Here is a 26,061-nt window from a genome sequence, read left to right as displayed (position 1 = left end):
AGATTAAATATTTGAATAAGCAGGAGGCACCCATTAGATAAAATAAGTTGGCATGAGATTGTTCCATTTCAGACGACTTTGCCTCCAATGTCTGTGAAAGTGGCCCCTTGAGATTCTAGATTTCTTGTGTATCTTACACCTTTCCTGGTATATTGCAGGAGTGGTGCACCAACACTAGACAGACTGACATCCGAGAGAAGACCGCTTGTGTCCCCGATGGTTGGCCGTCCTGTTGCTGAGTGCGTACATGGAGAAGAGGACTGAATGCAGCGTGTAAATTTTGTGTGCCTCTGGAGAGGTGGTGGAGTTTTCTGTTATTTAACCCATTGACAGGGGCTTGCTCTGTTGTGGTAATTGTGTTGCAAGTGTGATAGCAACTTAGATATGAATCATGTGAACGTGTAAGGTGTGGATGTCTAGTTATGTGTGTGGGGTGTTCTACGGAGTGTAGTAAAATAGTAGAAATGTCGGCCGCAATCACATTGCGTTGATAAGAGTCTGCTTCATAGTGTGGTGGCCAACACATCTCGGAATGAGAGAGAGTTTGTCCTGTGTGACAGGCTGTAAGTTGCAGGTGCTCTTGGCTTTGGCCGCAGCTTGTCACCAAAGATGTGATTCCTCTTCCTGGAAAGAATGTGTTATTTCGTTTTATCTGCTTCATCCCAGTTCACATTCTCAGTTCAAGCTAATGCCACAGGAAGATCTTCAAAACGTCAGTCATTGTGAATCTGTTCGGAAGCAGATGGGGGGGGCTCTGCAGTTTCACTCGTTTAGGAAGTGCGGTGATGAAGATCTCTGGCATAGCTATACCGGACAGTCTTGATAATAGTGGGTGTCCGTTCTCTGACCCAGGAGGGCTTTAAAAGTGTGCTGACCACCACGCATTACTTAGTTTGTATTTTCTTCATGTAAATCTGTAAAGAGATGTCAAAGCGGGAGGTAACGGGAATACTTAGTGATCATCACCGAGAGGGAGTTTCCAAACAGTCGTTAACGGGAGATGCGCAATAGCAGTTGTCCTATGATCGAAAAGTGTGACTTGCCAGTGATGAGATTGCTTTTTGTAAGTCAGGTAAGTGCAATGAGTTTTATGGATTGTGTGTGTTTTTCTGCAAGTGGTTTTCAGCGAATATTGCCGGCATTAATTTTGTTGGTAGTGTATTAAGTGTTGATTGCTGCATGTGCCAAAATGAAGTCTGACGAAGGGAAGTTGGTGTTGTTGAAGTACGGTCACCAGTGGGCTGGGTCGTTGGGTGTGTTATAGATGCTCGTGAAGTACAACCTGGTGGCAGGGGGGCTGTGTAGTGGCGACATATGCAATAATCGTTTATAGTGCTTCGTTCATTGAGCTGTAGTTTACGAAATCCCACCTGTTTTCATAAATGATGGAAGATATTTAGGTTATGGAAATGTTTATTAGTTGGTGTCTTATAGGTGATGTTGGTCGTACTTTTCAAATGACTCAGCTCGCGAGACGTTTTCGCCCTTCTGCAAAATTACTTGTGAGAAATTATCGCGCAGGGAGAATGTCGGTGCTGAATTTGCGTGATGTCTTGAGTGCCAACATGAAATGTGACGAGGATAAGTTCGTGTTGGAAAGGACGTGGACGATTTCACTGGGTGATTTATAGGTAGACGTGCAGGTATTCAAGAGTTGTGTCTGGTATCAATCTGAGCAGTAACATAACGGCGACCGACAGGTTATGTGACAAATGTGCCCTAGGATGTAGGCGATGTAGATGCAAATTGTGGGCTACTTGTATCATAGTGCTAAGTTGATTGAGCTGTAGTTTATTGGGTGTGGTTGGATCCATAAATTACTTTATGATTTTTGAGGTTATGGAAGTGATTGGTAGTTGGTTTCTTATAGGCGAAGTTGGTAGCTCGTTTCGCCTTAATTTTTTTCTTTACTTCCTGTCCTTTTAATGGAGAAGATGTGTCACTAATGGTATTCACGGAATAAAGTTTGAGGTCTTCATAATTTTACAGTGTTTGGAGTGGTATTTCAGTCAGCATTTGGTTCGGCAGTGCCGTGTAGTGTTCGCGGACGGGCATGTACCTCAGGTGTATTGTCGGTAGATGACAGCACAGTTCGTCAGGATGCGCACATATTGGTTATTGAATATCCCACATGCACCGCCGGTGGCGGGATGTGTTCTCGCTGTTTTTCAGACGTTGCCGTCCCTGCGTGCGAGAAAATGGCGCAGCTCCTCTGCTGTTGTGGTTTACTTCGGACGGCGTGATGGTAGGATGCATGGCCAGTCGAGTGCAGCTTTACTCTCTTATATATCCAATGCTTGCAAGTTTATTTGAACTGATGTTTGTCATCTTTCTCCTGTGTGAAGTACGTAAGGTGGGAAATATTTTGGTTTGCACGAAAGGCCGGATTAGTTGCCAGTAGGTTATTAATGTGGTGTAGAGTGCCTTCGTAGTAAGAATTAATACTGGTCTCTCAATGCGGATGTTTATTTCTGTACATGGTTTTGTTTCAGGTGGGCGTGAATGCAAGCATATGGGATACTTCAGCCGTTATGCAGTTTCGAATCCATCATTACTACGGAGGTAGCAAGACTTTGCTCCGGTAGCTGACGTGACCACTGTGCATGATGGACACAATTCATCAGTCGATGCGGTTGGGATGACCCACAGACTCGTGGTGGCAGCCTCTGTTTTTGTGACTTGCATGTGGAAATTCAGTAGCTGTTGATTTAAATTTGTGCAAGAGCTTATCGCAGTGAAGAAGCTAGAAGTAAGCAGCTAGGGTTACAGGTTGTAATGTTGGTTATGTGGCCACCACACCACAGTTGCCCACTTTTGATTCCTAGTGACCAAGTATGGGGTGTTCGTAGCATGCCTCACAATGCCACAAGGAAGACCTCAGGCCCTCGTGCGATTATATACCTTGCTTTCCGAGGAGGTGTACTGTTATAGATTTAGTGGGAGTGCCTAGTCTGTCTCAAAGAGGAGTTTGAGATCAGGGGATGTGCTGAGTAGTGCTGTAGTGTGTGTTTACTGGCATCAACGAAGACATGGAGGACCAATTTGTCTGAATATCAGTGTTTCAGAAGATCAGTTGTGTGCGTGATGGGGAAGCAGCTTTTTTGGAGTTGGAGATGTGAAGAACGAGACAGAACGAAGCACCTGGAGTGTTTGTGACTTTGATAAGGAATTGCATTATTCAGGTATGTTAGAGAGTAGAGTTTGTTTGCATTCCATAGATCCTTCTTAGGAGTAATCCAAAGGATGCAGTACAAGTCATTTCATACAATAAACATAAACTTCAGGACTTCATTCAATATACGTAAACCTCGGTACTTTTGACACAATTACAAGAACGTGTTTCACATATGAATGTACATAACCTTCAGATTTTGCAATTCAAGTATGAAAGCTAATTTCAGTGCAGGCTTGAATACATTTATATCACAATATAGAGTTTTAATTGTTGGTTGGTGATTATTAAATAACTTGACACGTGTAAAGTACACTCCTCTTTGACATTTAGCAGGGTTTACATCTTGTAATTAAATTATGTACATCTGTATTTCTTTTAAAATTATCCAACTTTTCCACCACAAATGATAGCAAGCAGAGTATAAATTCGCTTGCAAGTGGAAGTATATTAAATTTACGAAATAATTCTCTACAAGGTAAGCTGCTTTTGACAACTGCCATCGTTGTGATTATTTTCTTTTGCATGTAAAAAGCCTTATTACTGTCTGTTGAATTCCCCCAAAATATTAATCCATAAGACACCACAGAGTGGAAATAAGCAAAGTAAACTAGCTTTATAGCATCTATTGTCATGGGTGGTATGACTGTTCTGATGGCAAGGCACGCAGAGCTTAATTAGGGAATAATATACTCAGTGTGCTTCTTCCAATCTGAGGTGTTGTCAACTTGTTAGCCAAGGAAATTGTTTGTTTCAACTTCCGCGATTAATTTCTCATCACCGTAACCTCTCCTTTTGCCTCTGTACGTAGGTACATGCACATTCACAACATTCCCTAGGGTGGAATGCTCTCCTCGGGAGCTTACAGAGTTGTTCACGCCGACATTGTTGGTGCCCCGGCATATTCCTGCAGGCAGTCCACATCCCTTCTGTACTCACGTTTTCGGGCGTATGCATTGTGCAGTGTTGATGGTTGTCGTTCCGTGCGCCGTGATGTCCGCTCGCTTGCTCTGTGTTGGGGTACTGAAGTATGTATTTTCATTAATGTTCTAGGACACCGGCCATGCCGTCATCATGAAGTTACCTGCTTCAGTTCCCTCTGGGTGTTCTGTTTGACAAGGCTGGGGTGAAGAACCAGAACGATATTGGCCGCAGTTAGATGACCTGTTACTGGCGAGTAAAACCTCTGTGTTGTGCCCCTGACACGAGATAGGGCGTTGGACCAACATTTCTCAAAGAGAGAGCATATTAATTGGCTCACAAAGTGCAGCGTATGTATAGAGCTACAATAACTGGATGTGAGTGAGTGAGTGTGTGTGTCTGTCTGTTCATAAGAGGCACCAGTACAAGAAGTAGGACACTGTCTTCTGACTTCATATCACAAAGAATATTAACTGGATGAATATTCGGAATATGTACCAAGTTGGAAGAGGAATACTTTTTCTGCCAAGCAACGGTAATGCTCTGACAGAGGCTGACTGCATGTTGGATGTTTGTTCTTACGTGTCTAATCCCCTGTATGTCTATGAACGGCATTCCCCCCCCGCCCCCATTTCAGATTAAATATTTGAATAAGCAGGAGGCACCCATTAGATAAAATAAGTTGGCATGAGATTGTTCCATTTCAGACGACTTTGCCTCCAATGTCTGTGAAAGTGGCCCCTTGAGATTCTAGATTTCTTGTGTATCTTACACCTTTCCTGGTATATTGCAGGAGGAGTGCACCAACACTAGACAGACTGACATCCGAGAGAAGACCGCTTGTGTCCCCGATGGTTGGCCGTCCTGTTGCTGAGTGCGTACATGGAGAAGAGGACTGAATGCAGCGTGTAAATTTTGTGTGCCTCTGGAGAGGTGGTGGAGTTTTCTGTTATTTAACCCATTGACAGGGGCTTGCTCTGTTGTGGTAATTGTGTTGCAAGTGTGATAGCAACTTAGATATGAATCATGTGAACGTGTAAGGTGTGGATGTCTAGTTATGTGTGTGGGGTGTTCTACGGAGTGTAGTAAAATAGTAGAAATGTCGGCCGCAATCACATTGCGTTGATAAGAGTCTGCTTCATAGTGTGGTGGCCAACACATCTCGGAATGAGAGAGAGTTTGTCCTGTGTGACAGGCTGTAAGTTGCAGGTGCTCTTGGCTTTGGCCGCAGCTTGTCACCAAAGATGTGATTCCTCTTCCTGGAAAGAATGTGTTATTTCGTTTTATCTGCTTCATCCCAGTTCACATTCTCAGTTCAAGCTAATGCCACAGGAAGATCTTCAAAACGTCAGTCATTGTGAATCTGTTCGGAAGCAGATGGGGGGGGCTCTGCAGTTTCACTCGTTTAGGAAGTGCGGTGATGAAGATCTCTGGCATAGCTATACCGGACAGTCTAGATAATAGTGGGTGTCCGTTCTCTGACCCAGGAGGGCTTTAAAAGTGTGCTGACCACCACGCATTACTTAGTTTGTATTTTCTTCATGTAAATCTGTAAAGAGATGTCAAAGCGGGAGGTAACGGGAATACTTAGTGATCATCACCGAGAGGGAGTTTCCAAACAGTCGTTAACGGGAGATGCGCAATAGCAGTTGTCCTATGATCGAAAAGTGTGACTTGCCAGTGATGAGATTGCTTTTTGAAAGTCAGGTAAGTGCAATGAGTTTTATGGATTGTGTGTGTTTTTCTGCAAGTGGTTTTCAGCGAATATTGCCGGCATTAATTTTGTTGGTAGTGTATTAAGTGTTGATTGCTGCATGTGCCAAAATGAAGTCTGACGAAGGGAAGTTGGTGTTGTTGAAGTACGGTCACCAGTGGGCTGGGTCGTTGGGTGTGTTATAGATGCTCGTGAAGTACAACCTGGTGGCAGGGGGGCTGTGTAGTGGCGACATATGCAATAATCGTTTATAGTGCTTCGTTCATTGAGCTGTAGTTTACGAAATCCCACCTGTTTTCATAAATGATGGAAGATATTTAGGTTATGGAAATGTTTTATTAGTTGGTGTCTTATAGGTGATGTTGGTCGTACTTTTCAAATGACTCAGCTCGCGAGACGTTTTCGCCCTTCTTCAAAATTACTTGTGAGAAATTATCGCGCAGGGAGAATGTCGGTGCTGAATTTGCGTGATGTCTTGAGTGCCAACATGAAATGTGACGAGGATAAGTTCGTGTTGGAAAGGACGTGGACGATTTCACTGGGTGATTTATAGGTAGACGTGCAGGTATTCAAGAGTTGTGTCTGGTATCAATCTGAGCAGTAACATAACGGCGACCGACAGGTTATGTGACAAATGTGCCCTAGGATGTAGGCGATGTAGATGCAAATTGTGGGCTACTTGTTTCATAGTGCTAAGTTGATTGAGCTGTAGTTTATTGGGTGTGGTTGGATCCATAAATTACTTTATGATTTTTGAGGTTATGGAAGTGATTGGTAGTTGGTTTCTTATAGGCGAAGTTGGTAGCTCGTTTCGCCTTAATTTTTTTCTTTACTTCCTGTCCTTTTAAAGGAGAAGATGTGTCACTAATGGTATTCACGGAATAAAGTTTGAGGTCTTCATAATTTTACAGTGTTTGGAGTGGTATTTCAGTCAGCATTTGGTTCGGCAGTGCCGTGTAGTGTTCGCGGACGGGCATGTACCTCAGGTGTATTGTCGGTAGATGACAGCACAGTTCGTCAGGATGCGCACATATTGGTTATTGAATATCCCACATGCACCGCCGGTGGCGGGATGTGTTCTCGCTGTTTTTCAGACGTTGCCGTCCCTGCGTGCGAGAAAATGGCGCAGCTCCTCTGCTGTTGTGGTTTACTTCGGACGGCGTGATGGTAGGATGCATGGCCAGTCGAGTGCAGCTTTACTCTCTTATATATCCAATGCTTGCAAGTTTATTTGAACTGATGTTTGTCATCTTTCTCCTGTGTGAAGTACGTAAGGTGGGAAATATTTTGGTTTGCACGAAAGGCCGGATTAGTTGCCAGTAGGTTATTAATGTGGTGTAGAGTGCCTTCGTAGTAAGAATTAATACTGGTCTCTCAATGCGGATGTTTATTTCTGTACATGGTTTTGTTTCAGGTGGGCGTGAATGCAAGCATATGGGATACTTCAGCCGTTATGCAGTTTCGAATCCATCATTACTACGGAGGTAGCAAGACTTTGCTCCGGTAGCTGACGTGACCACTGTGCATGATGGACACAATTCATCAGTCGATGCGGTTGGGATGACCCACAGACTCGTGGTGGCAGCCTCTGTTTTTGTGACTTGCATGTGGAAATTCAGTAGCTGTTGATTTAAATTTGTGCAAGAGCTTATCGCAGTGAAGAAGCTAGAAGTAAGCAGCTAGGGTTACAGGTTGTAATGTTGGTTATGTGGCCACCACACCACAGTTGCCCACTTTTGATTCCTAGTGACCAAGTATGGGGTGTTCGTAGCATGCCTCACAATGCCACAAGGAAGACCTCAGGCCCTCGTGCGATTATATACCTTGCTTTCCGAGGAGGTGTACTGTTATAGATTTAGTGGGAGTGCCTAGTCTGTCTCAAAGAGGAGTTTGAGATCAGGGGATGTGCTGAGTAGTGCTGTAGTGTGTGTTTACTGGCATCAACGAAGACATGGAGGACCAATTTGTCTGAATATCAGTGTTTCAGAAGATCAGTTGTGTGCGTGATGGGGAAGCAGCTTTTTTGGAGTTGGAGATGTGAAGAACGAGACAGAACGAAGCACCTGGAGTGTTTGTTACTTGGATAAGGAATTGCATTATTCAGGTATGTTAGAGAGTAGAGTTTGTTTGCATTCCATAGATCCTTCTTAGGAGTAATCCAAAGGATGCAGTACAAGTCATTTCATACAATAAACATAAACTTCAGGACTTCATTCAATATACGTAAACCTCGGTACTTTTGACACAATTACAAGAACGTGTTTCACATATGAATGTACATAACCTTCAGATTTTGCAATTCAAGTATGAAAGCTAATTTCAGTGCAGGCTTGAATACATTTATATCACAATATAGAGTTTTAATTGTTGGTTGGTGATTATTAAATAACTTGACACGTGTAAAGTACACTCCTCTTTGACATTTAGCAGGGTTTACATCTTGTAATTAAATTATGTACATCTGTATTTCTTTTAAAATTATCCAACTTTTCCACCACAAATGATAGCAAGCAGAGTATAAATTCGCTTGCAAGTGGAAGTATATTAAATTTACGAAATAATTCTCTACAAGGTAAGCTGCTTTTGACAACTGCCATCGTTGTGATTATTTTCTTTTGCATGTAAAAAGCCTTATTACTGTCTGTTGAATTCCCCCAAAATATTAATCCATAAGACACCACAGAGTGGAAATAAGCAAAGTAAACTAGCTTTATAGCATCTATTGTCATGGGTGGTATGACTGTTCTGATGGCAAGGCACGCAGAGCTTAATTAGGGAATAATATACTCAGTGTGCTTCTTCCAATCTGAGGTGTTGTCAACTTGTTAGCCAAGGAAATTGTTTGTTTCAACTTCCGCGATTAATTTCTCATCACCGTAACCTCTCCTTTTGCCTCTGTACGTAGGTACATGCACATTCACAACATTCCCTAGGGTGGAATGCTCTCCTCGGGAGCTTACAGAGTTGTTCACGCCGACATTGTTGGTGCCCCGGCATATTCCTGCAGGCAGTCCACATCCCTTCTGTACTCACGTTTTCGGGCGTATGCATTGTGCAGTGTTGATGGTTGTCGTTCCGTGCGCCGTGATGTCCGCTCGCTTGCTCTGTGTTGGGGTACTGAAGTATGTATTTTCATTAATGTTCTAGGACACCGGCCATGCCGTCATCATGAAGTTACCTGCTTCAGTTCCCTCTGGGTGTTCTGTTTGACAAGGCTGGGGTGAAGAACCAGAACGATATTGGCCGCAGTTAGATGACCTGTTACTGGCGAGTAAAACCTCTGTGTTGTGCCCCTGACACGAGATAGGGCGTTGGACCAACATTTCTCAAAGAGAGAGCATATTAATTGGCTCACAAAGTGCAGCGTATGTATAGAGCTACAATAACTGGATGTGAGTGAGTGAGTGTGTGTGTCTGTCTGTTCATAAGAGGCACCAGTACAAGAAGTAGGACACTGTCTTCTGACTTCATATCACAAAGAATATTAACTGGATGAATATTCGGAATATGTACCAAGTTGGAAGAGGAATACTTTTTCTGCCAAGCAACGGTAATGCTCTGACAGAGGCTGACTGCATGTTGGATGTTTGTTCTTACGTGTCTAATCCCCTGTATGTCTATGAACGGCATTCCCCCCCCGCCCCCATTTCAGATTAAATATTTGAATAAGCAGGAGGCACCCATTAGATAAAATAAGTTGGCATGAGATTGTTCCATTTCAGACGACTTTGCCTCCAATGTCTGTGAAAGTGGCCCCTTGAGATTCTAGATTTCTTGTGTATCTTACACCTTTCCTGGTATATTGCAGGAGTGGTGCACCAACACTAGACAGACTGACATCCGAGAGAAGACCGCTTGTGTCCCCGATGGTTGGCCGTCCTGTTGCTGAGTGCGTACATGGAGAAGAGGACTGAATGCAGCGTGTAAATTTTGTGTGCCTCTGGAGAGGTGGTGGAGTTTTCTGTTATTTAACCCATTGACAGGGGCTTGCTCTGTTGTGGTAATTGTGTTGCAAGTGTGATAGCAACTTAGATATGAATCATGTGAACGTGTAAGGTGTGGATGTCTAGTTATGTGTGTGGGGTGTTCTACGGAGTGTAGTAAAATAGTAGAAATGTCGGCCGCAATCACATTGCGTTGATAAGAGTCTGCTTCATAGTGTGGTGGCCAACACATCTCGGAATGAGAGAGAGTTTGTCCTGTGTGACAGGCTGTAAGTTGCAGGTGCTCTTGGCTTTGGCCGCAGCTTGTCACCAAAGATGTGATTCCTCTTCCTGGAAAGAATGTGTTATTTCGTTTTATCTGCTTCATCCCAGTTCACATTCTCAGTTCAAGCTAATGCCACAGGAAGATCTTCAAAACGTCAGTCATTGTGAATCTGTTCGGAAGCAGATGGGGGGGGCTCTGCAGTTTCACTCGTTTAGGAAGTGCGGTGATGAAGATCTCTGGCATAGCTATACCGGACAGTCTTGATAATAGTGGGTGTCCGTTCTCTGACCCAGGAGGGCTTTAAAAGTGTGCTGACCACCACGCATTACTTAGTTTGTATTTTCTTCATGTAAATCTGTAAAGAGATGTCAAAGCGGGAGGTAACGGGAATACTTAGTGATCATCACCGAGAGGGAGTTTCCAAACAGTCGTTAACGGGAGATGCGCAATAGCAGTTGTCCTATGATCGAAAAGTGTGACTTGCCAGTGATGAGATTGCTTTTTGTAAGTCAGGTAAGTGCAATGAGTTTTATGGATTGTGTGTGTTTTTCTGCAAGTGGTTTTCAGCGAATATTGCCGGCATTAATTTTGTTGGTAGTGTATTAAGTGTTGATTGCTGCATGTGCCAAAATGAAGTCTGACGAAGGGAAGTTGGTGTTGTTGAAGTACGGTCACCAGTGGGCTGGGTCGTTGGGTGTGTTATAGATGCTCGTGAAGTACAACCTGGTGGCAGGGGGGCTGTGTAGTGGCGACATATGCAATAATCGTTTATAGTGCTTCGTTCATTGAGCTGTAGTTTACGAAATCCCACCTGTTTTCATAAATGATGGAAGATATTTAGGTTATGGAAATGTTTTATTAGTTGGTGTCTTATAGGTGATGTTGGTCGTACTTTTCAAATGACTCAGCTCGCGAGACGTTTTCGCCCTTCTTCAAAATTACTTGTGAGAAATTATCGCGCAGGGAGAATGTCGGTGCTGAATTTGCGTGATGTCTTGAGTGCCAACATGAAATGTGACGAGGATAAGTTCGTGTTGGAAAGGACGTGGACGATTTCACTGGGTGATTTATAGGTAGACGTGCAGGTATTCAAGAGTTGTGTCTGGTATCAATCTGAGCAGTAACATAACGGCGACCGACAGGTTATGTGACAAATGTGCCCTAGGATGTAGGCGATGTAGATGCAAATTGTGGGCTACTTGTTTCATAGTGCTAAGTTGATTGAGCTGTAGTTTATTGGGTGTGGTTGGATCCATAAATTACTTTATGATTTTTGAGGTTATGGAAGTGATTGGTAGTTGGTTTCTTATAGGCGAAGTTGGTAGCTCGTTTCGCCTTAATTTTTTTCTTTACTTCCTGTCCTTTTAAAGGAGAAGATGTGTCACTAATGGTATTCACGGAATAAAGTTTGAGGTCTTCATAATTTTACAGTGTTTGGAGTGGTATTTCAGTCAGCATTTGGTTCGGCAGTGCCGTGTAGTGTTCGCGGACGGGCATGTACCTCAGGTGTATTGTCGGTAGATGACAGCACAGTTCGTCAGGATGCGCACATATTGGTTATTGAATATCCCACATGCACCGCCGGTGGCGGGATGTGTTCTCGCTGTTTTTCAGACGTTGCCGTCCCTGCGTGCGAGAAAATGGCGCAGCTCCTCTGCTGTTGTGGTTTACTTCGGACGGCGTGATGGTAGGATGCATGGCCAGTCGAGTGCAGCTTTACTCTCTTATATATCCAATGCTTGCAAGTTTATTTGAACTGATGTTTGTCATCTTTCTCCTGTGTGAAGTACGTAAGGTGGGAAATATTTTGGTTTGCACGAAAGGCCGGATTAGTTGCCAGTAGGTTATTAATGTGGTGTAGAGTGCCTTCGTAGTAAGAATTAATACTGGTCTCTCAATGCGGATGTTTATTTCTGTACATGGTTTTGTTTCAGGTGGGCGTGAATGCAAGCATATGGGATACTTCAGCCGTTATGCAGTTTCGAATCCATCATTACTACGGAGGTAGCAAGACTTTGCTCCGGTAGCTGACGTGACCACTGTGCATGATGGACACAATTCATCAGTCGATGCGGTTGGGATGACCCACAGACTCGTGGTGGCAGCCTCTGTTTTTGTGACTTGCATGTGGAAATTCAGTAGCTGTTGATTTAAATTTGTGCAAGAGCTTATCGCAGTGAAGAAGCTAGAAGTAAGCAGCTAGGGTTACAGGTTGTAATGTTGGTTATGTGGCCACCACACCACAGTTGCCCACTTTTGATTCCTAGTGACCAAGTATGGGGTGTTCGTAGCATGCCTCACAATGCCACAAGGAAGACCTCAGGCCCTCGTGCGATTATATACCTTGCTTTCCGAGGAGGTGTACTGTTATAGATTTAGTGGGAGTGCCTAGTCTGTCTCAAAGAGGAGTTTGAGATCAGGGGATGTGCTGAGTAGTGCTGTAGTGTGTGTTTACTGGCATCAACGAAGACATGGAGGACCAATTTGTCTGAATATCAGTGTTTCAGAAGATCAGTTGTGTGCGTGATGGGGAAGCAGCTTTTTTGGAGTTGGAGATGTGAAGAACGAGACAGAACGAAGCACCTGGAGTGTTTGTTACTTGGATAAGGAATTGCATTATTCAGGTATGTTAGAGAGTAGAGTTTGTTTGCATTCCATAGATCCTTCTTAGGAGTAATCCAAAGGATGCAGTACAAGTCATTTCATACAATAAACATAAACTTCAGGACTTCATTCAATATACGTAAACCTCGGTACTTTTGACACAATTACAAGAACGTGTTTCACATATGAATGTACATAACCTTCAGATTTTGCAATTCAAGTATGAAAGCTAATTTCAGTGCAGGCTTGAATACATTTATATCACAATATAGAGTTTTAATTGTTGGTTGGTGATTATTAAATAACTTGACACGTGTAAAGTACACTCCTCTTTGACATTTAGCAGGGTTTACATCTTGTAATTAAATTATGTACATCTGTATTTCTTTTAAAATTATCCAACTTTTCCACCACAAATGATAGCAAGCAGAGTATAAATTCGCTTGCAAGTGGAAGTATATTAAATTTACGAAATAATTCTCTACAAGGTAAGCTGCTTTTGACAACTGCCATCGTTGTGATTATTTTCTTTTGCATGTAAAAAGCCTTATTACTGTCTGTTGAATTCCCCCAAAATATTAATCCATAAGACACCACAGAGTGGAAATAAGCAAAGTAAACTAGCTTTATAGCATCTATTGTCATGGGTGGTATGACTGTTCTGATGGCAAGGCACGCAGAGCTTAATTAGGGAATAATATACTCAGTGTGCTTCTTCCAATCTGAGGTGTTGTCAACTTGTTAGCCAAGGAAATTGTTTGTTTCAACTTCCGCGATTAATTTCTCATCACCGTAACCTCTCCTTTTGCCTCTGTACGTAGGTACATGCACATTCACAACATTCCCTAGGGTGGAATGCTCTCCTCGGGAGCTTACAGAGTTGTTCACGCCGACATTGTTGGTGCCCCGGCATATTCCTGCAGGCAGTCCACATCCCTTCTGTACTCACGTTTTCGGGCGTATGCATTGTGCAGTGTTGATGGTTGTCGTTCCGTGCGCCGTGATGTCCGCTCGCTTGCTCTGTGTTGGGGTACTGAAGTATGTATTTTCATTAATGTTCTAGGACACCGGCCATGCCGTCATCATGAAGTTACCTGCTTCAGTTCCCTCTGGGTGTTCTGTTTGACAAGGCTGGGGTGAAGAACCAGAACGATATTGGCCGCAGTTAGATGACCTGTTACTGGCGAGTAAAACCTCTGTGTTGTGCCCCTGACACGAGATAGGGCGTTGGACCAACATTTCTCAAAGAGAGAGCATATTAATTGGCTCACAAAGTGCAGCGTATGTATAGAGCTACAATAACTGGATGTGAGTGAGTGAGTGTGTGTGTCTGTCTGTTCATAAGAGGCACCAGTACAAGAAGTAGGACACTGTCTTCTGACTTCATATCACAAAGAATATTAACTGGATGAATATTCGGAATATGTACCAAGTTGGAAGAGGAATACTTTTTCTGCCAAGCAACGGTAATGCTCTGACAGAGGCTGACTGCATGTTGGATGTTTGTTCTTACGTGTCTAATCCCCTGTATGTCTATGAACGGCATTCCCCCCCGCCCCCATTTCAGATTAAATATTTGAATAAGCAGGAGGCACCCATTAGATAAAATAAGTTGGCATGAGATTGTTCCATTTCAGACGACTTTGCCTCCAATGTCTGTGAAAGTGGCCCCTTGAGATTCTAGATTTCTTGTGTATCTTACACCTTTCCTGGTATATTGCAGGAGTGGTGCACCAACACTAGACAGACTGACATCCGAGAGAAGACCGCTTGTGTCCCCGATGGTTGGCCGTCCTGTTGCTGAGTGCGTACATGGAGAAGAGGACTGAATGCAGCGTGTAAATTTTGTGTGCCTCTGGAGAGGTGGTGGAGTTTTCTGTTATTTAACCCATTGACAGGGGCTTGCTCTGTTGTGGTAATTGTGTTGCAAGTGTGATAGCAACTTAGATATGAATCATGTGAACGTGTAAGGTGTGGATGTCTAGTTATGTGTGTGGGGTGTTCTACGGAGTGTAGTAAAATAGTAGAAATGTCGGCCGCAATCACATTGCGTTGATAAGAGTCTGCTTCATAGTGTGGTGGCCAACACATCTCGGAATGAGAGAGAGTTTGTCCTGTGTGACAGGCTGTAAGTTGCAGGTGCTCTTGGCTTTGGCCGCAGCTTGTCACCAAAGATGTGATTCCTCTTCCTGGAAAGAATGTGTTATTTCGTTTTATCTGCTTCATCCCAGTTCACATTCTCAGTTCAAGCTAATGCCACAGGAAGATCTTCAAAACGTCAGTCATTGTGAATCTGTTCGGAAGCAGATGGGGGGGGCTCTGCAGTTTCACTCGTTTAGGAAGTGCGGTGATGAAGATCTCTGGCATAGCTATACCGGACAGTCTTGATAATAGTGGGTGTCCGTTCTCTGACCCAGGAGGGCTTTAAAAGTGTGCTGACCACCACGCATTACTTAGTTTGTATTTTCTTCATGTAAATCTGTAAAGAGATGTCAAAGCGGGAGGTAACGGGAATACTTAGTGATCATCACCGAGAGGGAGTTTCCAAACAGTCGTTAACGGGAGATGCGCAATAGCAGTTGTCCTATGATCGAAAAGTGTGACTTGCCAGTGATGAGATTGCTTTTTGAAAGTCAGGTAAGTGCAATGAGTTTTATGGATTGTGTGTGTTTTTCTGCAAGTGGTTTTCAGCGAATATTGCCGGCATTAATTTTGTTGGTAGTGTATTAAGTGTTGATTGCTGCATGTGCCAAAATGAAGTCTGACGAAGGGAAGTTGGTGTTGTTGAAGTACGGTCACCAGTGGGCTGGGTCGTTGGGTGTGTTATAGATGCTCGTGAAGTACAACCTGGTGGCAGGGGGGCTGTGTAGTGGCGACATATGCAATAATCGTTTATAGTGCTTCGTTCATTGAGCTGTAGTTTACGAAATCCCACCTGTTTTCATAAATGATGGAAGATATTTAGGTTATGGAAATGTTTTATTAGTTGGTGTCTTATAGGTGATGTTGGTCGTACTTTTCAAATGACTCAGCTCGCGAGACGTTTTCGCCCTTCTTCAAAATTACTTGTGAGAAATTATCGCGCAGGGAGAATGTCGGTGCTGAATTTGCGTGATGTCTTGAGTGCCAACATGAAATGTGACGAGGATAAGTTCGTGTTGGAAAGGACGTGGACGATTTCACTGGGTGATTTATAGGTAGACGTGCAGGTATTCAAGAGTTGTGTCTGGTATCAATCTGAGCAGTAACATAACGGCGACCGACAGGTTATGTGACAAATGTGCCCTAGGATGTAGGCGATGTAGATGCAAATTGTGGGCTACTTGTTTCATAGTGCTAAGTTGATTGAGCTGTAGTTTATTGGGTGTGGTTGGATCCATAAATTACTTTATGATTTTTGAGGTTATGGAAGTGATTGGTAGTTGGTTTCTTATAGGCGAAGTTGGTAGCTCGTTTCGCCTTAATTTTTTTCTTTACTTCCTGTCCTTTTAAAGGAGAAGATGTGTCACTAATGGTATTCACGGAATAAAGTTTGAGGTCTTCATAATTTTACAGTGTTTGGAGTGGTATTTCAGTCAGCATTTGGTTCGGCAGTGCCGTGTAGTGTTCGCGGACGGGCATGTACCTCAGGTGTATTGTCGGTAGATGACAGCACAGTTCGTCAGGATGCGCACATATTGGTTATTGAATATCCCACATGCACCGCCGGTGGCGGGATGTGTTCTCGCTGTTTTTCAGACGTTGCCGTCCCTGCGTGCGAGAAAATGGCGCAGCTCCTCTGCTGTTGTGGTTTACTTCGGACGGCGTGATGGTAGGATGCATGGCCAGTCGAGTGCAGCTTTACTCTCTTATATATCCAATGCTTGCAAGTTTATTTGAACTGATGTTTGTCATCTTTCTCCTGTGTGAAGTACGTAAGGTGGGAAATATTTTGGTTGCACGAAAGGCCGGATTAGTTGCCAGTAGGTTATTAATGTGGTGTAGAGTGCCTTCGTAGTAAGAATTAATACTGGTCTCTCAATGCGGATGTTTATTTCTGTACATGGTTTTGTTTCAGGTGGGCGTGAATGCAAGCATATGGGATACTTCAGCCGTTATGCAGTTTCGAATCCATCATTACTACGGAGGTAGCAAGACTTTGCTCCGGTAGCTGACGTGACCACTGTGCATGATGGACACAATTCATCAGTCGATGCGGTTGGGATGACCCACAGACTCGTGGTGGCAGCCTCTGTTTTTGTGACTTGCATGTGGAAATTCAGTAGCTGTTGATTTAAATTTGTGCAAGAGCTTATCGCAGTGAAGAAGCTAGAAGTAAGCAGCTAGGGTTACAGGTTGTAATGTTGGTTATGTGGCCACCACACCACAGTTGCCCACTTTTGATTCCTAGTGACCAAGTATGGGGTGTTCGTAGCATGCCTCACAATGCCACAAGGAAGACCTCAGGCCCTCGTGCGATTATATACCTTGCTTTCCGAGGAGGTGTACTGTTATAGATTTAGTGGGAGTGCCTAGTCTGTCTCAAAGAGGAGTTTGAGATCAGGGGATGTGCTGAGTAGTGCTGTAGTGTGTGTTTACTGGCATCAACGAAGACATGGAGGACCAATTTGTCTGAATATCAGTGTTTCAGAAGATCAGTTGTGTGCGTGATGGGGAAGCAGCTTTTTTGGAGTTGGAGATGTGAAGAACGAGACAGAACGAAGCACCTGGAGTGTTTGTTACTTGGATAAGGAATTGCATTATTCAGGTATGTTAGAGAGTAGAGTTTGTTTGCATTCCATAGATCCTTCTTAGGAGTAATCCAAAGGATGCAGTACAAGTCATTTCATACAATAAACATAAACTTCAGGACTTCATTCAATATACGTAAACCTCGGTACTTTTGACACAATTACAAGAACGTGTTTCACATATGAATGTACATAACCTTCAGATTTTGCAATTCAAGTATGAAAGCTAATTTCAGTGCAGGCTTGAATACATTTATATCACAATATAGAGTTTTAATTGTTGGTTGGTGATTATTAAATAACTTGACACGTGTAAAGTACACTCCTCTTTGACATTTAGCAGGGTTTACATCTTGTAATTAAATTATGTACATCTGTATTTCTTTTAAAATTATCCAACTTTTCCACCACAAATGATAGCAAGCAGAGTATAAATTCGCTTGCAAGTGGAAGTATATTAAATTTACGAAATAATTCTCTACAAGGTAAGCTGCTTTTGACAACTGCCATCGTTGTGATTATTTTCTTTTGCATGTAAAAAGCCTTATTACTGTCTGTTGAATTCCCCCAAAATATTAATCCATAAGACACCACAGAGTGGAAATAAGCAAAGTAAACTAGCTTTATAGCATCTATTGTCATGGGTGGTATGACTGTTCTGATGGCAAGGCACGCAGAGCTTAATTAGGGAATAATATACTCAGTGTGCTTCTTCCAATCTGAGGTGTTGTCAACTTGTTAGCCAAGGAAATTGTTTGTTTCAACTTCCGCGATTAATTTCTCATCACCGTAACCTCTCCTTTTGCCTCTGTACGTAGGTACATGCACATTCACAACATTCCCTAGGGTGGAATGCTCTCCTCGGGAGCTTACAGAGTTGTTCACGCCGACATTGTTGGTGCCCCGGCATATTCCTGCAGGCAGTCCACATCCCTTCTGTACTCACGTTTTCGGGCGTATGCATTGTGCAGTGTTGATGGTTGTCGTTCCGTGCGCCGTGATGTCCGCTCGCTTGCTCTGTGTTGGGGTACTGAAGTATGTATTTTCATTAATGTTCTAGGACACCGGCCATGCCGTCATCATGAAGTTACCTGCTTCAGTTCCCTCTGGGTGTTCTGTTTGACAAGGCTGGGGTGAAGAACCAGAACGATATTGGCCGCAGTTAGATGACCTGTTACTGGCGAGTAAAACCTCTGTGTTGTGCCCCTGACACGAGATAGGGCGTTGGACCAACATTTCTCAAAGAGAGAGCATATTAATTGGCTCACAAAGTGCAGCGTATGTATAGAGCTACAATAACTGGATGTGAGTGAGTGAGTGTGTGTGTCTGTCTGTTCATAAGAGGCACCAGTACAAGAAGTAGGACACTGTCTTCTGACTTCATATCACAAAGAATATTAACTGGATGAATATTCGGAATATGTACCAAGTTGGAAGAGGAATACTTTTTCTGCCAAGCAACGGTAATGCTCTGACAGAGGCTGACTGCATGTTGGATGTTTGTTCTTACGTGTCTAATCCCCTGTATGTCTATGAACGGCATTCCCCCCCGCCCCCATTTCAGATTAAATATTTGAATAAGCAGGAGGCACCCATTAGATAAAATAAGTTGGCATGAGATTGTTCCATTTCAGACGACTTTGCCTCCAATGTCTGTGAAAGTGGCCCCTTGAGATTCTAGATTTCTTGTGTATCTTACACCTTTCCTGGTATATTGCAGGAGTGGTGCACCAACACTAGACAGACTGACATCCGAGAGAAGACCGCTTGTGTCCCCGATGGTTGGCCGTCCTGTTGCTGAGTGCGTACATGGAGAAGAGGACTGAATGCAGCGTGTAAATTTTGTGTGCCTCTGGAGAGGTGGTGGAGTTTTCTGTTATTTAACCCATTGACAGGGGCTTGCTCTGTTGTGGTAATTGTGTTGCAAGTGTGATAGCAACTTAGATATGAATCATGTGAACGTGTAAGGTGTGGATGTCTAGTTATGTGTGTGGGGTGTTCTACGGAGTGTAGTAAAATAGTAGAAATGTCGGCCGCAATCACATTGCGTTGATAAGAGTCTGCTTCATAGTGTGGTGGCCAACACATCTCGGAATGAGAGAGAGTTTGTCCTGTGTGACAGGCTGTAAGTTGCAGGTGCTCTTGGCTTTGGCCGCAGCTTGTCACCAAAGATGTGATTCCTCTTCCTGGAAAGAATGTGTTATTTCGTTTTATCTGCTTCATCCCAGTTCACATTCTCAGTTCAAGCTAATGCCACAGGAAGATCTTCAAAACGTCAGTCATTGTGAATCTGTTCGGAAGCAGATGGGGGGGGCTCTGCAGTTTCACTCGTTTAGGAAGTGCGGTGATGAAGATCTCTGGCATAGCTATACCGGACAGTCTTGATAATAGTGGGTGTCCGTTCTCTGACCCAGGAGGGCTTTAAAAGTGTGCTGACCACCACGCATTACTTAGTTTGTATTTTCTTCATGTAAATCTGTAAAGAGATGTCAAAGCGGGAGGTAACGGGAATACTTAGTGATCATCACCGAGAGGGAGTTTCCAAACAGTCGTTAACGGGAGATGCGCAATAGCAGTTGTCCTATGATCGAAAAGTGTGACTTGCCAGTGATGAGATTGCTTTTTGTAAGTCAGGTAAGTGCAATGAGTTTTATGGATTGTGTGTGTTTTTCTGCAAGTGGTTTTCAGCGAATATTGCCGGCATTAATTTTGTTGGTAGTGTATTAAGTGTTGATTGCTGCATGTGCCAAAATGAAGTCTGACGAAGGGAAGTTGGTGTTGTTGAAGTACGGTCACCAGTGGGCTGGGTCGTTGGGTGTGTTATAGATGCTCGTGAAGTACAACCTGGTGGCAGGGGGGCTGTGTAGTGGCGACATATGCAATAATCGTTTATAGTGCTTCGTTCATTGAGCTGTAGTTTACGAAATCCCACCTGTTTTCATAAATGATGGAAGATATTTAGGTTATGGAAATGTTTTATTAGTTGGTGTCTTATAGGTGATGTTGGTCGTACTTTTCAAATGACTCAGCTCGCGAGACGTTTTCGCCCTTCTTCAAAATTACTTGTGAGAAATTATCGCGCAGGGAGAATGTCGGTGCTGAATTTGCGTGATGTCTTGAGTGCCAACATGAAATGTGACGAGGATAAGTTCGTGTTGGAAAGGACGTGGACGATTTCACTGGGTGATTTATAGGTAGACGTGCAGGTATTCAAGAGTTGTGTCTGGTATCAATCTGAGCAGTAACATAACGGCGACCGACAGGTTATGTGACAAATGTGCCCTAGGATGTAGGCGATGTAGATGCAAATTGTGGGCTACTTGTATCATAGTGCTAAGTTGATTGAGCTGTAGTTTATTGGGTGTGGTTGGATCCATAAATTACTTTATGATTTTTGAGGTTATGGAAGTGATTGGTAGTTGGTTTCTTATAGGCGAAGTTGGTAGCTCGTTTCGCCTTAATTTTTTTCTTTACTTCCTGTCCTTTTAAAGGAGAAGATGTGTCACTAATGGTATTCACGGAATAAAGTTTGAGGTCTTCATAATTTTACAGTGTTTGGAGTGGTATTTCAGTCAGCATTTGGTTCGGCAGTGCCGTGTAGTGTTCGCGGACGGGCATGTACCTCAGGTGTATTGTCGGTAGATGACAGCACAGTTCGTCAGGATGCGCACATATTGGTTATTGAATATCCCACATGCACCGCCGGTGGCGGGATGTGTTCTCGCTGTTTTTCAGACGTTGCCGTCCCTGCGTGCGAGAAAATGGCGCAGCTCCTCTGCTGTTGTGGTTTACTTCGGACGGCGTGATGGTAGGATGCATGGCCAGTCGAGTGCAGCTTTACTCTCTTATATATCCAATGCTTGCAAGTTTATTTGAACTGATGTTTGTCATCTTTCTCCTGTGTGAAGTACGTAAGGTGGGAAATATTTTGGTTGCACGAAAGGCCGGATTAGTTGCCAGTAGGTTATTAATGTGGTGTAGAGTGCCTTCGTAGTAAGAATTAATACTGGTCTCTCAATGCGGATGTTTATTTCTGTACATGGTTTTGTTTCAGGTGGGCGTGAATGCAAGCATATGGGATACTTCAGCCGTTATGCAGTTTCGAATCCATCATTACTACGGAGGTAGCAAGACTTTGCTCCGGTAGCTGACGTGACCACTGTGCATGATGGACACAATTCATCAGTCGATGCGGTTGGGATGACCCACAGACTCGTGGTGGCAGCCTCTGTTTTTGTGACTTGCATGTGGAAATTCAGTAGCTGTTGATTTAAATTTGTGCAAGAGCTTATCGCAGTAAAGAAGCTAGAAGTAAGCAGCTAGGGTTACAGGTTGTAATGTTGGTTATGTGGCCACCACACCACAGTTGCCCACTTTTGATTCCTAGTGACCAAGTATGGGGTGTTCGTAGCATGCCTCACAATGCCACAAGGAAGACCTCAGGCCCTCGTGCGATTATATACCTTGCTTTCCGAGGAGGTGTACTGTTATAGATTTAGTGGGAGTGCCTAGTCTGTCTCAAAGAGGAGTTTGAGATCAGGGGATGTGCTGAGTAGTGCTGTAGTGTGTGTTTACTGGCATCAACGAAGACATGGAGGACCAATTTGTCTGAATATCAGTGTTTCAGAAGATCAGTTGTGTGCGTGATGGGGAAGCAGCTTTTTTGGAGTTGGAGATGTGAAGAACGAGACAGAACGAAGCACCTGGAGTGTTTGTTACTTGGATAAGGAATTGCATTATTCAGGTATGTTAGAGAGTAGAGTTTGTTTGCATTCCATAGATCCTTCTTAGGAGTAATCCAAAGGATGCAGTACAAGTCATTTCATACAATAAACATAAACTTCAGGACTTCATTCAATATACGTAAACCTCGGTACTTTTGACACAATTACAAGAACGTGTTTCACATATGAATGTACATAACCTTCAGATTTTGCAATTCAAGTATGAAAGCTAATTTCAGTGCAGGCTTGAATACATTTATATCACAATATAGAGTTTTAATTGTTGGTTGGTGATTATTAAATAACTTGACACGTGTAAAGTACACTCCTCTTTGACATTTAGCAGGGTTTACATCTTGTAATTAAATTATGTACATCTGTATTTCTTTTAAAATTATCCAACTTTTCCACCACAAATGATAGCAAGCAGAGTATAAATTCGCTTGCAAGTGGAAGTATATTAAATTTACGAAATAATTCTCTACAAGGTAAGCTGCTTTTGACAACTGCCATCGTTGTGATTATTTTCTTTTGCATGTAAAAAGCCTTATTACTGTCTGTTGAATTCCCCCAAAATATTAATCCATAAGACACCACAGAGTGGAAATAAGCAAAGTAAACTAGCTTTATAGCATCTATTGTCATGGGTGGTATGACTGTTCTGATGGCAAGGCACGCAGAGCTTAATTAGGGAATAATATACTCAGTGTGCTTCTTCCAATCTGAGGTGTTGTCAACTTGTTAGCCAAGGAAATTGTTTGTTTCAACTTCCGCGATTAATTTCTCATCACCGTAACCTCTCCTTTTGCCTCTGTACGTAGGTACATGCACATTCACAACATTCCCTAGGGTGGAATGCTCTCCTCGGGAGCTTACAGAGTTGTTCACGCCGACATTGTTGGTGCCCCGGCATATTCCTGCAGGCAGTCCACATCCCTTCTGTACTCACGTTTTCGGGCGTATGCATTGTGCAGTGTTGATGGTTGTCGTTCCGTGCGCCGTGATGTCCGCTCGCTTGCTCTGTGTTGGGGTACTGAAGTATGTATTTTCATTAATGTTCTAGGACACCGGCCATGCCGTCATCATGAAGTTACCTGCTTCAGTTCCCTCTGGGTGTTCTGTTTGACAAGGCTGGGGTGAAGAACCAGAACGATATTGGCCGCAGTTAGATGACCTGTTACTGGCGAGTAAAACCTCTGTGTTGTGCCCCTGACACGAGATAGGGCGTTGGACCAACATTTCTCAAAGAGAGAGCATATTAATTGGCTCACAAAGTGCAGCGTATGTATAGAGCTACAATAACTGGATGTGAGTGAGTGAGTGTGTGTGTCTGTCTGTTCATAAGAGGCACCAGTACAAGAAGTAGGACACTGTCTTCTGACTTCATATCACAAAGAATATTAACTGGATGAATATTCGGAATATGTACCAAGTTGGAAGAGGAATACTTTTTCTGCCAAGCAACGGTAATGCTCTGACAGAGGCTGACTGCATGTTGGATGTTTGTTCTTACGTGTCTAATCCCCTGTATGTCTATGAACGGCATTCCCCCCCGCCCCCATTTCAGATTAAATATTTGAATAAGCAGGAGGCACCCATTAGATAAAATAAGTTGGCATGAGATTGTTCCATTTCAGACGACTTTGCCTCCAATGTCTGTGAAAGTGGCCCCTTGAGATTCTAGATTTCTTGTGTATCTTACACCTTTCCTGGTATATTGCAGGAGTGGTGCACCAACACTAGACAGACTGACATCCGAGAGAAGACCGCTTGTGTCCCCGATGGTTGGCCGTCCTGTTGCTGAGTGCGTACATGGAGAAGAGGACTGAATGCAGCGTGTAAATTTTGTGTGCCTCTGGAGAGGTGGTGGAGTTTTCTGTTATTTAACCCATTGACAGGGGCTTGCTCTGTTGTGGTAATTGTGTTGCAAGTGTGATAGCAACTTAGATATGAATCATGTGAACGTGTAAGGTGTGGATGTCTAGTTATGTGTGTGGGGTGTTCTACGGAGTGTAGTAAAATAGTAGAAATGTCGGCCGCAATCACATTGCGTTGATAAGAGTCTGCTTCATAGTGTGGTGGCCAACACATCTCGGAATGAGAGAGAGTTTGTCCTGTGTGACAGGCTGTAAGTTGCAGGTGCTCTTGGCTTTGGCCGCAGCTTGTCACCAAAGATGTGATTCCTCTTCCTGGAAAGAATGTGTTATTTCGTTTTATCTGCTTCATCCCAGTTCACATTCTCAGTTCAAGCTAATGCCACAGGAAGATCTTCAAAACGTCAGTCATTGTGAATCTGTTCGGAAGCAGATGGGGGGGGCTCTGCAGTTTCACTCGTTTAGGAAGTGCGGTGATGAAGATCTCTGGCATAGCTATACCGGACAGTCTTGATAATAGTGGGTGTCCGTTCTCTGACCCAGGAGGGCTTTAAAAGTGTGCTGACCACCACGCATTACTTAGTTTGTATTTTCTTCATGTAAATCTGTAAAGAGATGTCAAAGCGGGAGGTAACGGGAATACTTAGTGATCATCACCGAGAGGGAGTTTCCAAACAGTCGTTAACGGGAGATGCGCAATAGCAGTTGTCCTATGATCGAAAAGTGTGACTTGCCAGTGATGAGATTGCTTTTTGAAAGTCAGGTAAGTGCAATGAGTTTTATGGATTGTGTGTGTTTTTCTGCAAGTGGTTTTCAGCGAATATTGCCGGCATTAATTTTGTTGGTAGTGTATTAAGTGTTGATTGCTGCATGTGCCAAAATGAAGTCTGACGAAGGGAAGTTGGTGTTGTTGAAGTACGGTCACCAGTGGGCTGGGTCGTTGGGTGTGTTATAGATGCTCGTGAAGTACAACCTGGTGGCAGGGGGGCTGTGTAGTGGCGACATATGCAATAATCGTTTATAGTGCTTCGTTCATTGAGCTGTAGTTTACGAAATCCCACCTGTTTTCATAAATGATGGAAGATATTTAGGTTATGGAAATGTTTTATTAGTTGGTGTCTTATAGGTGATGTTGGTCGTACTTTTCAAATGACTCAGCTCGCGAGACGTTTTCGCCCTTCTTCAAAATTACTTGTGAGAAATTATCGCGCAGGGAGAATGTCGGTGCTGAATTTGCGTGATGTCTTGAGTGCCAACATGAAATGTGACGAGGATAAGTTCGTGTTGGAAAGGACGTGGACGATTTCACTGGGTGATTTATAGGTAGACGTGCAGGTATTCAAGAGTTGTGTCTGGTATCAATCTGAGCAGTAACATAACGGCGACCGACAGGTTATGTGACAAATGTGCCCTAGGATGTAGGCGATGTAGATGCAAATTGTGGGCTACTTGTTTCATAGTGCTAAGTTGATTGAGCTGTAGTTTATTGGGTGTGGTTGGATCCATAAATTACTTTATGATTTTTGAGGTTATGGAAGTGATTGGTAGTTGGTTTCTTATAGGCGAAGTTGGTAGCTCGTTTCGCCTTAATTTTTTTCTTTACTTCCTGTCCTTTTAAAGGAGAAGATGTGTCACTAATGGTATTCACGGAATAAAGTTTGAGGTCTTCATAATTTTACAGTGTTTGGAGTGGTATTTCAGTCAGCATTTGGTTCGGCAGTGCCGTGTAGTGTTCGCGGACGGGCATGTACCTCAGGTGTATTGTCGGTAGATGACAGCACAGTTCGTCAGGATGCGCACATATTGGTTATTGAATATCCCACATGCACCGCCGGTGGCGGGATGTGTTCTCGCTGTTTTTCAGACGTTGCCGTCCCTGCGTGCGAGAAAATGGCGCAGCTCCTCTGCTGTTGTGGTTTACTTCGGACGGCGTGATGGTAGGATGCATGGCCAGTCGAGTGCAGCTTTACTCTCTTATATATCCAATGCTTGCAAGTTTATTTGAACTGATGTTTGTCATCTTTCTCCTGTGTGAAGTACGTAAGGTGGGAAATATTTTGGTTGCACGAAAGGCCGGATTAGTTGCCAGTAGGTTATTAATGTGGTGTAGAGT

At 43.4% G+C, this 26,061-nt stretch overlaps 1 protein-coding gene across 24 annotated transcripts in view; it reads left to right on the top strand.

The window, feature by feature from the left end:
* The window catches only part of LOC147872926 (uncharacterized), a 62,345-nt gene that overhangs the window by 16,932 nt on the left and 19,352 nt on the right, over positions 1-26,061 (top strand). For 10 of the 24 annotated variants that reach the window (XR_015536435.1, XR_015536436.1, XR_015536437.1 and 7 more), the window contains 16 exons: positions 159-2,353; positions 2,493-3,182; positions 4,226-4,443; positions 4,887-7,082; positions 7,222-7,911; positions 8,955-9,357; positions 9,616-11,811; positions 11,951-12,640; positions 13,684-14,086; positions 14,344-16,539; positions 16,678-17,367; positions 18,411-18,813; positions 19,071-21,266; positions 21,405-22,094; positions 23,138-23,540; positions 23,798-25,993. The gene's annotated coding sequence lies outside the window, so the exon portion shown is untranslated. Of the gene's footprint in view, positions 1-158; positions 2,354-2,492; positions 3,183-4,225; positions 4,444-4,473; positions 4,629-4,886; positions 7,083-7,221; positions 7,912-8,954; positions 9,358-9,615; positions 11,812-11,950; positions 12,641-13,683; positions 14,087-14,343; positions 16,583-16,677; positions 17,368-18,410; positions 18,814-19,070; positions 21,310-21,404; positions 22,095-23,137; positions 23,541-23,797; positions 26,037-26,061 lie in introns of those variants that run through there. The other 14 variants (XR_015536434.1, XM_087353603.1, XR_015536440.1 and 11 more) reach the window with 13 other exon arrangements.

Source organism: Zootermopsis nevadensis, unplaced genomic scaffold (genome assembly GCF_977971745.1).
Source record: "Zootermopsis nevadensis isolate Lab colony 2312 unplaced genomic scaffold, Znev_1.0 Znev_ptg000022l, whole genome shotgun sequence".
NCBI lineage: Eukaryota > Metazoa > Arthropoda > Insecta > Blattodea > Termopsidae > Zootermopsis > Zootermopsis nevadensis.
Note: the sequence above shows the minus strand (reverse complement) of the source record. Positions and strands in the feature narration are given on the sequence as shown.